Genomic DNA, 9,814 nt, shown 5'->3' on the forward strand with positions numbered 1-9,814 from the left:
TTACTGTGTAAATGACACTGGCAGTGAAGGGGTTAACCACAAGGTGGTGCTGTAGGAGTTAAGTGTGACCTGGTGAGTGATTCTAACTGTAGGGGGGATGGGCTGTGTGACATGACGTGACGTGTAATCGGAGCGGAGATCAGTGTCATTGTCACTAGGCAGAGCGGGGAGATGTTTGTTTACATTAGCATCTCCCTGCTCTATCTCTCCGTGAGACGATCGTGGGGATCCCAGCACCGATCAAGTCCGCGGGACCCACGGTCGGGCTCACGGAGCTCACGGCAGGGTCCCGCGCGACCACATGGCGGAACCTTAAAGGGGATGTACCTGTACGCCCAAATGCCTGTCCGTGCCATTCTGCCAACGTAAATAGACATGCAGCGGTCCTTAAGCGGTTAAGCTTTGACAATAAAACCTGGCTGATTGGTTAATAAGCACAACTGTGTACACCAGTTTCAGTAAATCTCCCCCTATGTGTTGAGTTAAGCTCTGCACTCCTTTAAGTGGCTAGTTCAGACACATTTCAAACATGGAGCCACAAAATTCCAAATGGAAAGGGATGGTAGAAGCAAGGTTCTAAGCTAAAGTTCACCAAAGACCATAAGTGGTCATGGTAATGGTAATAACCCTATTGTGTGTGTAAGCTTCGCACTCCTTCCAGTGGCTAATTGAGACTAAATATGAAACCACAAAATTTCAAATGGAAAGGTATGGTGGAAGCAAGGTTCAAAGTTGGAATTCACCAAAGACCGTAAGCGGTCAAGGTAATGGCAATGACCCTGTGTGTTGAGATAAGCTCTGCACTCTTTTAAGCAGCTAATTCAGACTAATTTCAAACATGGAGCCACACAATTCCAAATGGAAAGGGATGGTAGAAGCAAAGTTCTAATCTAAAGTTCACCAAAGACCGTAAGCCGTCAAGGTAATAGCAATGACCCTCTGTGTTGAGTTAAGCTCTGCACTCTTTTGAGTAGCTAGTTCAGACTCATTTCAAACATGGAGCGACACAATTCCAAATGGAAAGGGATGGTAGAAGCAAGGTTCAAAGCTAAAGTTCACCAAAGACCGTAAGTGGCCATGGTAATGGTAATAACCCTGTTTGTTGTGTGTAAGTTTCACACTCATTTGAGTGGCTAATTCAGACTGATTTCAAATATAGAACCACACAATTTCAAATGGAATGGGATGGTAGAAGCAAGGTTCTAAGCTAAAATTCACCAAAAACCATAAGTGGTCATGGTAAGGGTATTAACCCTATTTGTTTTTTGTAAGCTTCACACTCCTTCAAGTGGCTAATTCAGACTCATTTCAAATGTGAAACCACAAAATTTTAAATGGAAATGGATGGTGGAGGAAAGGTTCAAACTTGAAATTCACCAAAGACCGTAAGCGGTTAAGGTAATAGCAATGACCCTATGTGTTAAGTTAAGCTCTGCACTCTTTTAAGTGGCTAATTCAGACTCATTTCAAATGTGGAGCCACAAAATTCCAAATGGAAAGGGATGGTAGAAGCAAGGTTCAATGCTAAAGTTCACCAAAGACCGTAAGTGGTCATGGTAATGGTAATGACCCTATTTGCTGAGTTTAAGCTGTTAAACTCCTTCCATTGACTAATTCAGACTCATTTCAAATATGGAACCACAACATTTCAAATGGAAAGGGATGGAGGAATCAAGGTTCAAAATTGAAGTTCACCAAATACCATACGTGGTCAAAGTAATGTCAAGGATGTTATGTGTTCAGTGTAAGCTCTGCACTCCTTTAATTAAGTAGCTAGTTCAGACTTTTTACAAACATGGAGCCACAAAAGTTCAAATAGAAAGTTATGGTAGAAGCAAGGTTCTAAGCAAAAGTTCACCAAAGACTGGTTATGGTCATGGTAATGACCATATGTCCTCTGCACTCCTTCAAGTGGCTAGTTCAGACTTTTCAAACATAGAGCCACAAAATTCCAAATGGAAAGGGATGGTGGAAGAAAGGTTCAAAGTTAAAGTTCGCCAAAGACTGTAAGCGGTCAAGGTAATGGTAATGACTATATGTGATGGGTGTAAGCTCTGCAGCCCTACCTCATTGTAGATCAGTGGTTCTTAACCTTTCTAGTGCCGTGACCCCTTGATAAAATTTCCCAAGTTGTGGGGACCCTGGGTCCTAACAGTAAAATTTTTGTAGCGTGGGTTGTCAGCACCCAAGGCAAGACAAGTAATTTGCGCCCCTAGCCCACGGACATTTAGGGCTTCCTAAGTCCCTTACACCCCTTCTGGTACATTTAAGGATGTACGACTCTCTAAATGTTCTCCTTTCTTTCACTTTTATCTCTCTTTATTTTAATTTCTTGCCCCCCCCCCCCCATCCCTCTCGCTAGTCATCTTTCCTGTTCTTTCTCTTATTCTTTCTCTCCCTTTTTTCTTTGTTCCTCCCCCTCTTTTCCTCTCCCTTCCATGTATTCTCTATTTGTATTCCTTCTCTTATCTCAATGTGTCTCCAGCTCTGTGGTGTCTCGTAGCAGTGACACCTATGCCGAAATCAGGAGATAGGGCCTCCTCCAGCCCCTCCCACTTCACATTTCTCACCAGTCAGCTGACCTCTAGTCTCTGCCCCACAGCCATGCCATGAACTGAATGGGCGGGCAAGGGCTCCAGGAGCAGCCCAGCTGGGCGGCCACAGGCTCCAGGGACAGGATTTGATGACCCCTGGCAAATTGTCATTTGACCCCCGAGGGGGTCCCCGACCCCCAGGTTGAGAACCACTGTTGTAGATGAATGGATGCTTTTTTTTTAATCTTTGTCTCTGGGCTGCCTTCTGAGTTTAAAATGCCACCAGCTCACCAGACTGCAGGATGATAAATTACACCACCCAATAGTCACAGCATGTGTTCAATTTTACATGAACCAACATGAAGCGTTCCAAACAGACAATAACATTAACAAGTATTATAAATACAAAAGAGGAGCCCAACTTCCTCTAATCATCACACTTAATAAAGATCATCTGTTGACAAAATGACGTCTATAGCTTGTGGTTATGGTTTATGTCTGTGTAATACAAACTCACAAAACGTCTCTCAGCTAAACGCCACATAATATATATAATATAAGATATTTGTACTTACACAGTAATATGGTAAGAGTGAAGACAGACATGTTGGTCCCATCCAGTACAGTGAGTGACGGGTATTTGCTTTACAGCAGAATTTATGACGGGTCTTGCACTTCCTGAGCCACTTCTGTAGAATATTTCCTAACAGTTCAAACCGATAAGAACACGGGCTGGTATTCAGAAAGACAGCAAACAGACTTCACTTTAACACAGTCAGATCAGTTGAAGCCCAACTCCATCTAAACTAGGGTGACCAGACATCCCCGGTCTCCAGGGACAGTCCCCGGATTGAGGACACTGTCCCTGGAGCCAGTCTGTCCCAAGATTTGTCCCCTGTTGGCAGTGGCATGGAGGGGGGTATCTGGCACTCTTCCCCCGGGTGCAACATTTGGGGGGCACAAAATCATTACTGTGCTCCCAAGTGTGCTGTGTTGCCCCCCCCGCCCTGGGACTCCTGTAGTCCAGCCTGTCCCCCATGATTGCTCTGTTGTGGGCGGCCCGTGTGTGTGTGTATGTGTGTGAGGTAGTGGTAAGTATAGAACTCAGGTAGGTCAGTGTAGTGGTCAGTATAGGAATCAGGTAGGTCAGTGTAGGGATCAGGTAGTTTTTAGGAATCAGCTTGGTCAGTGCAGGAATCAGGTAGGTTAGTGTAGTGGATAGTGCAGGAATCAGGTAGGTTAGTGTAGTGATCAGTGTATGTATCAGGTAGGTCAGTGTAGGGATAATGTAGGTCAGTGTAGTGGTCAGCTAGGTCAGTGTAGTGGTCAGCTAGGTCAGTGTAGTGGTCAGTGTAGAGATAATGTAGGTCAGTGTAGTGGTCAGGTAGGTCAGTGTAGTGGACAGTGTTGGAATCAGGTAGATCAGTGTAGGTATCAGGTAGGTTAGTGTAGTGATCAGTGTAGGAATCAGGTAGGTCAGTATAGGGAAAATGTAGGTTAGTGTAGCGGTCAGTGTAGTGGTCAGCTAGGTCAGTGTAGTGGTCAGTGTAGGGATAATGTAGGTCAGTGTAGTGGTCAGGTAGGTCAGTGTAGTGGTCAGTGTAGGAATAAGGTAGGTCAGTGTAGGGATAATGTAGGTCAGTGTAGTGGTCAGTGTAGTGGTCAGCTAGGTCAGTGTAGTGGTCAGTGTAGGGATAATGTAGGTCGGTAGTGGTCAGTGTAGTGGTCAGTGTAGGAATCAGGTAGATCAGTGTGAGAATCGGGTAGGTCAGTGTAGTGGTCAGTGCAGGAATCAGGAAGATCAGTGTAAGAATCGGGTAGGTCAGTGTAGTGGTCAGTGTAGGAATCAGGAAGATCGGTGTAGGAATCACAAAGATAAGTGTAGGAATCGGGTAGGTCAGTGTAGGAAACGGGTAGGTCAGTGTAGTGGTCAGTGTAGGAATCAGGTAGATCAGTGTAGGAATCGGGTAGGTCAGTGTAGAGGTCAGTGTAGGAATCAGGTAGATCAGTGTAGGAATCATGTAGGTCAGTGTAGGGATCCGGTAGGTCAGTGTAGGGATAATGTAGGTCAGTGTAGTGGTCAGCTAGGTCAGTGTAGTGGTCAGTGTAGTGTTCAGCTAGGTCAGTGTAGGGATAATGTAGGTCAGTGTAGTGGTCAGGTAGGTCAGTGTAGTGGTCAGTGTAGGAATCAGGTAGATCAGTGTAGGAATCGAGTAGATCAGTAGTGGTCAGTGTAGGAATCAGGAAGATCAGTGTAGGAATCAGGTAGGTCAGTGTAGGAATCAGGTAGATCAGTGTAGTGGTCAGTGTAGGAATCAGGAAGATCAGTGTAGGAATCAGGTAGGTCAGTGTAGGAATCAGGTAGATCAGTGTAGGAATCGGGTAGGTCAGTGTAGTGGTCAGTGTAGGAATCAGGAAGATCAGTGTAGGAATCGGGTAGGTCAGTGTAGTGGTCAGTGTAGGAATCAGGTAGATCAGTGTAGGAATCAGGTAGATCAGTGTAGGAATCGGGTAGGTCAGTGTAGTGGTCAGTGTAGGAATCAGGAAGATTAGTGTAGGAATCGGGTAGGTCAGTGTAGTGGTCAGTGTAGGAATCAGGTAGATCAGTGTAGTGGTCAGTGTAGGAATCAGGAAGATCAGTGTAGGAATCGGGTAGGTCAGTGTAGTGGTCAGTGTAGGAATCAGGAAGATCAGTGTAGGAATCGGGTAGGTCAGTGTAGTGGTCAGTGTAGGAATCAGGAAGATCAGTGTAGGAATCGGGTAGGTCAGTGTAGTGGTCAGTGTAGGAATCAGGAAGATCAGTGTAGGAATCGGGTAGGTCAGTGTAGTGGTCAGTGTAGGAATCAGGAAGATCAGTGTAGGAATCGGGTAGGTCAGTGTAGTGGTCAGTGTAGGAATCAGGAAGATCAGTGTAGGAATCGGGTAGGTCAGTGTAGTGGTCAGTGTAGGAATCAGGTAGATCAGTGTAGGAATCAGGAAGATCAGTGTAGGAATCAGGTAGATCAGTGTAGGAATCAGGAAGATCAGTGTAGGAATCAGGTAGGTCAGTGTAGTGGTCAGTGTAGGAATCAAGTTGGTCAAATTTCTTGCCTTGTCCTGGGCGCTGACAACCTTCGCTACACCACTGACTGCATATATAATTTGAGGAAAAATGTGTATAAAATAGTTTACCATTTGCCAAATAAATAAAAATATATCCCCGGATTTAATTAAAAAAATCTGGTCACCTTAATCTAAACGGGTGTGTTTTAGGTTGGGATTAAGTAAAAAAATAGTTAAAATGTCTCTTTTTTTTCTGTCTGTGACCCCATTGGGGAGATTTTCCTTCACTTCCTGTCCCTGTGACATCCGTACAACACATAGAGGAATGCTGGCATCATGAAAACAAAAAGGCGCAGGCAGCAGTTAAAGGGTTAATTCCCCTTTAATCACATTTAAAAAAAATATTATATACATTACAACTTTGACTGCACACTAAAATGCTGTCTTGTATTTGCGAGGTTCACCTCTATGCAAGTTGTGGTTGATGTGTTTTTCTGGGGTGTTTTGTGATGCGTTTTGCATTTTTTAAGTACGCTTTTTTAACCACTTAAGGACCGCCTCCTGCACATATACGTTGGTAGAATGGCACAGCTGGGCACAGGCACGTACAGGTACGTCGCCTTTAAGAGCCCAGCCGTGGGTCGCGCGCACCGCCGGCGCGCGCACACGACCCGGTCCGAAGCTCTGTTCGCCGACGATGTCCCGCGATCGGTACCCAGAGCTGAAGAACAGGGAGAGGTGTGTGTAAACACACCTTGCACCGTTCTTCACAGTGGCGCCGTCATTGATCGTCTGTTCCCTGATTTAGACCCCTTTCACACTGAAGCGTTTTTACAGCATTTTAGCGTTAAAAATAGCGCTATTAAAACGCTCATAAAATGCTCTCCATGCATCTCAATGGACCCTTGCACACTGAGTTCTGCAAGCAGCATCTGTGGGGCAGCTTTTGGGCACTGAAAAAAACCGCTCCAAAAAACGCCCCTCTCCATTGAAATGAATTGAAAGCGCTGTAAAAACGCCTTACCCTTTCACACCGAGGCACTGCAAAAACGCCCTAAAACGTTAGGGTCTTAGCAGTACTTTACCTTTAAAAAAAAAGCTCAGTGGTGAATAAATTCCACCGAAAGAAAACTCTATTAGCCGGATTGAGAAAGACTTACGACGGCGTATCAGTAGATACGCGTCGTAAGTACGAATGCGCGCCGTCGTATATTTAAGCGTATTCTGGAAACCAGATACGCTTAAATTTGACCAAGATACGACCGACGTAAGTCTCCTACGCCGTCATATCTTATGTGCATATTTACGCTGGCCGCAAGGGGCGTGTACGTGGATTTACGTGGCGAATATGTAAATGAGCAAGATACGCCGATTCACGAACGTACGTACACCCGTCGCAGTAAGATTCGCCGTTTACGTAAGACATACGCCGGCGTAAAGATAAACCACCAAAAAGATGGCGCAGCCCATGCAAGGTATGGACGACGGAACAGCCGTTGTATTTTACGTAGTTTGCATAAGCGTACGTGAATGGGGCTGGGCGTATGTTACGTTCACGTCGAAAGCATTGAGCCGACGCCGTGACGTAGGGAGTATTTGCAACGTGATTCAGAGCATGCGCTCGCATGCGCCGTACCAACGGCCCTCATTTACATGGGGTCACGGGTAATTTACATGGAGCAAGCCCCCTACCTATTTTGAATTAGGCTGGGTTACGCCGGGCCATTTGCGCTACGCCGACGTAACTTAGGAGGCAAGTGCTTTGTGAATACAGTACTTGCCTCACTATGTTATGTCGGCGTAGCGCAAATGGGATGAGCTACGCCAGCATAAAGATACGCCGCGATACGTGAATCTGGCCATATATGTCTCAAAAAATTAATTTAAAAAATGGCTGTTGTACTTTGCACTATATTACTCAATAGGCTAGATTTTAATTGGCAAGTTGAACTTATTTCACCCATCACTATGTAATATGATAACTGAGCCAATGGATTGTAATACAAATATAACTGAAAACTGACCACCTATTATATACTCAATGAAGATAGTCTACAGCTGACCAGGCTAACCTCATCATGTATGGTCCAGTTTAGAGATACACAGGCAATTTTTTTTAATCTCAGAAATTTCAAGAATTCACAAATTTGTGTGTGATTTTGTTGTGATTTAATGTATATATATATATATATATATATATATATATATATATATATATATATATATATATGTATGTATATATATATATATATATATATATATATATATATATATATATATATATATATATATATATATATATATATATATATATATATATATATATATATATATACACACACATATATGTATTACATTTTTTTGTACAGTAAAAAGAAAACAAATGGTACCATAAAAAATGAAAGTTGTACTACACAGGAATATTTTTTTTTCCTTTTTTGTGTTTTTTTTTTTTTATTGTTAAATCCCCCAAAAATATATAAAATGCATAAAGATTAAGGTAAAAAAACTGAAATATATTCTTTTGTACTTAATTTTTTATTTTGTAATACATTTTTATATACAAAAAAACATAGAAAATAAGGTAAAATATTTGTTTTATATGTTTATATTTATCACTTGCGCCTACATTTGCGCCTATTTTTTCTTACTATAGAAAACGAAAATAACAAAAAAAAAAAAAATGAAAAAAGCCAAGAGCTAACTAAAATGTATTTAAACCCCTAACAAACAATGCGCTGTGGAAAAGCATTAAAATATCTGTGTGATGCCATCTTCATTTCTACATCAGAGCATCTCTGTATTTCATCTCAAATAGCCAGATTCAGGTAGAGATACGACGGCGTATCAGTAGATACGCCGTCGTAACTTCCCGAATCTGCGCCGTCGTATATTTAAGCGCATTCTCAAATTGAGATACGCTTAAATGTTTCTAAGATACGACCGCCGGCGCCGGCGTATCTTAGCTATCTATTTACGCAGGCTGATTTACGCCTAGAATATGTGAATCAGCGAGATACGCCAATTCACGAACGTACGCTTGCCCGTCGCAGTTAAGATACGCCGTTTACGTAAGTCGTTTTCAGGCGTAAAGATAAACCACCAAAAAGATGGCGCAGCCAATGTTAAGTATGGACGTCGGAACCGCGTCAAATTTTTCACGTTTTACGGCGTTTGCGTAAGTCGTCCGTGAATGGGGCTGGCCGTAATTTACGTTCACGTCGAAACCAATGAGTCTTTGCGGCATAATTTGGAGCATGCGCACTGGGTTGCGTCCACGGACGGCGCATGCGCCGTTCGTTCAAAACGTCATTTACGTGGGGTCATGCTTCATTTACATAAAACACGCCCACCTCTTCCACATTTGAATTAGGCGCGCTTACGCCGGCACATTTACACTACGCCGCCGTAACTTAGGACGCAAGTTGTTTGTGAATACTGTACTTGCCTCTCTAACTTACGGCGGCGTAGCTTATATGAGATACGCTACGCCTGCCTAAAGTTAGGCACGTCTACCTGAATCTGGCTAAAAGTTTTTTTGTCCATATTCCTCCTGTGGGCCACAGGAATGCACTCCTGTGACCCAGGTTCAGCCGGCAGTAGGCTAAAGCTTGCTATTAGCTGAAGTCACAGAGCCAGTCGAGACTATGCAGGAACCCTGACAATAATGTTGGAATCCACCCAGATTCCTGGCCAGCAGCTGGCTCAGGCTCTCAGTGCTCTGCTGAGAGCCTGAGCCAGCTGATCCCGCCCCCTCCAGTGATCGCTAGAGGAACATTGCACAGAGCCGGTGACTGACAGTCACCAATCTCTGCTCACTGGAGACCAAGAACTGAGTGGTTAGCTGTCATGTGATCGCTCGGTTCTCAGATCGATTCAGCCTCACTTCCGGGTCTTGTTCCCCCGCAGGAGTGGGCGTGTAGCCCCTTTTCCCCGACGCCTCAAGGCTGTGTGCAATGTCTCCTGGTAATGACGTTTCAACACTCACAGGAGACCATCCGAAATAGCCAGGCGTGTATTCTCGCGCTAGCTCGTCACAACGGGGCGTGAACTTCTCAGGACGCCGACCCTTGTGATGGCAACTGTGTAGTGTCGACGGCACCGCTCTCCGTCAACACTGCACATGCGCGGGATAGAGCGGTGAATGCTGGGACATCAGCATTCACCGTATCCCGGAAGGATTTGCTTGTGGGCTTCAGAGTGCCCACAAGCAAGATGGAAACGTACATCGAAGATTT

The sequence above is a fragment of the Rana temporaria genome, chromosome 13 (genome assembly GCF_905171775.1).
Source record: "Rana temporaria chromosome 13, aRanTem1.1, whole genome shotgun sequence".
NCBI lineage: Eukaryota > Metazoa > Chordata > Amphibia > Anura > Ranidae > Rana > Rana temporaria.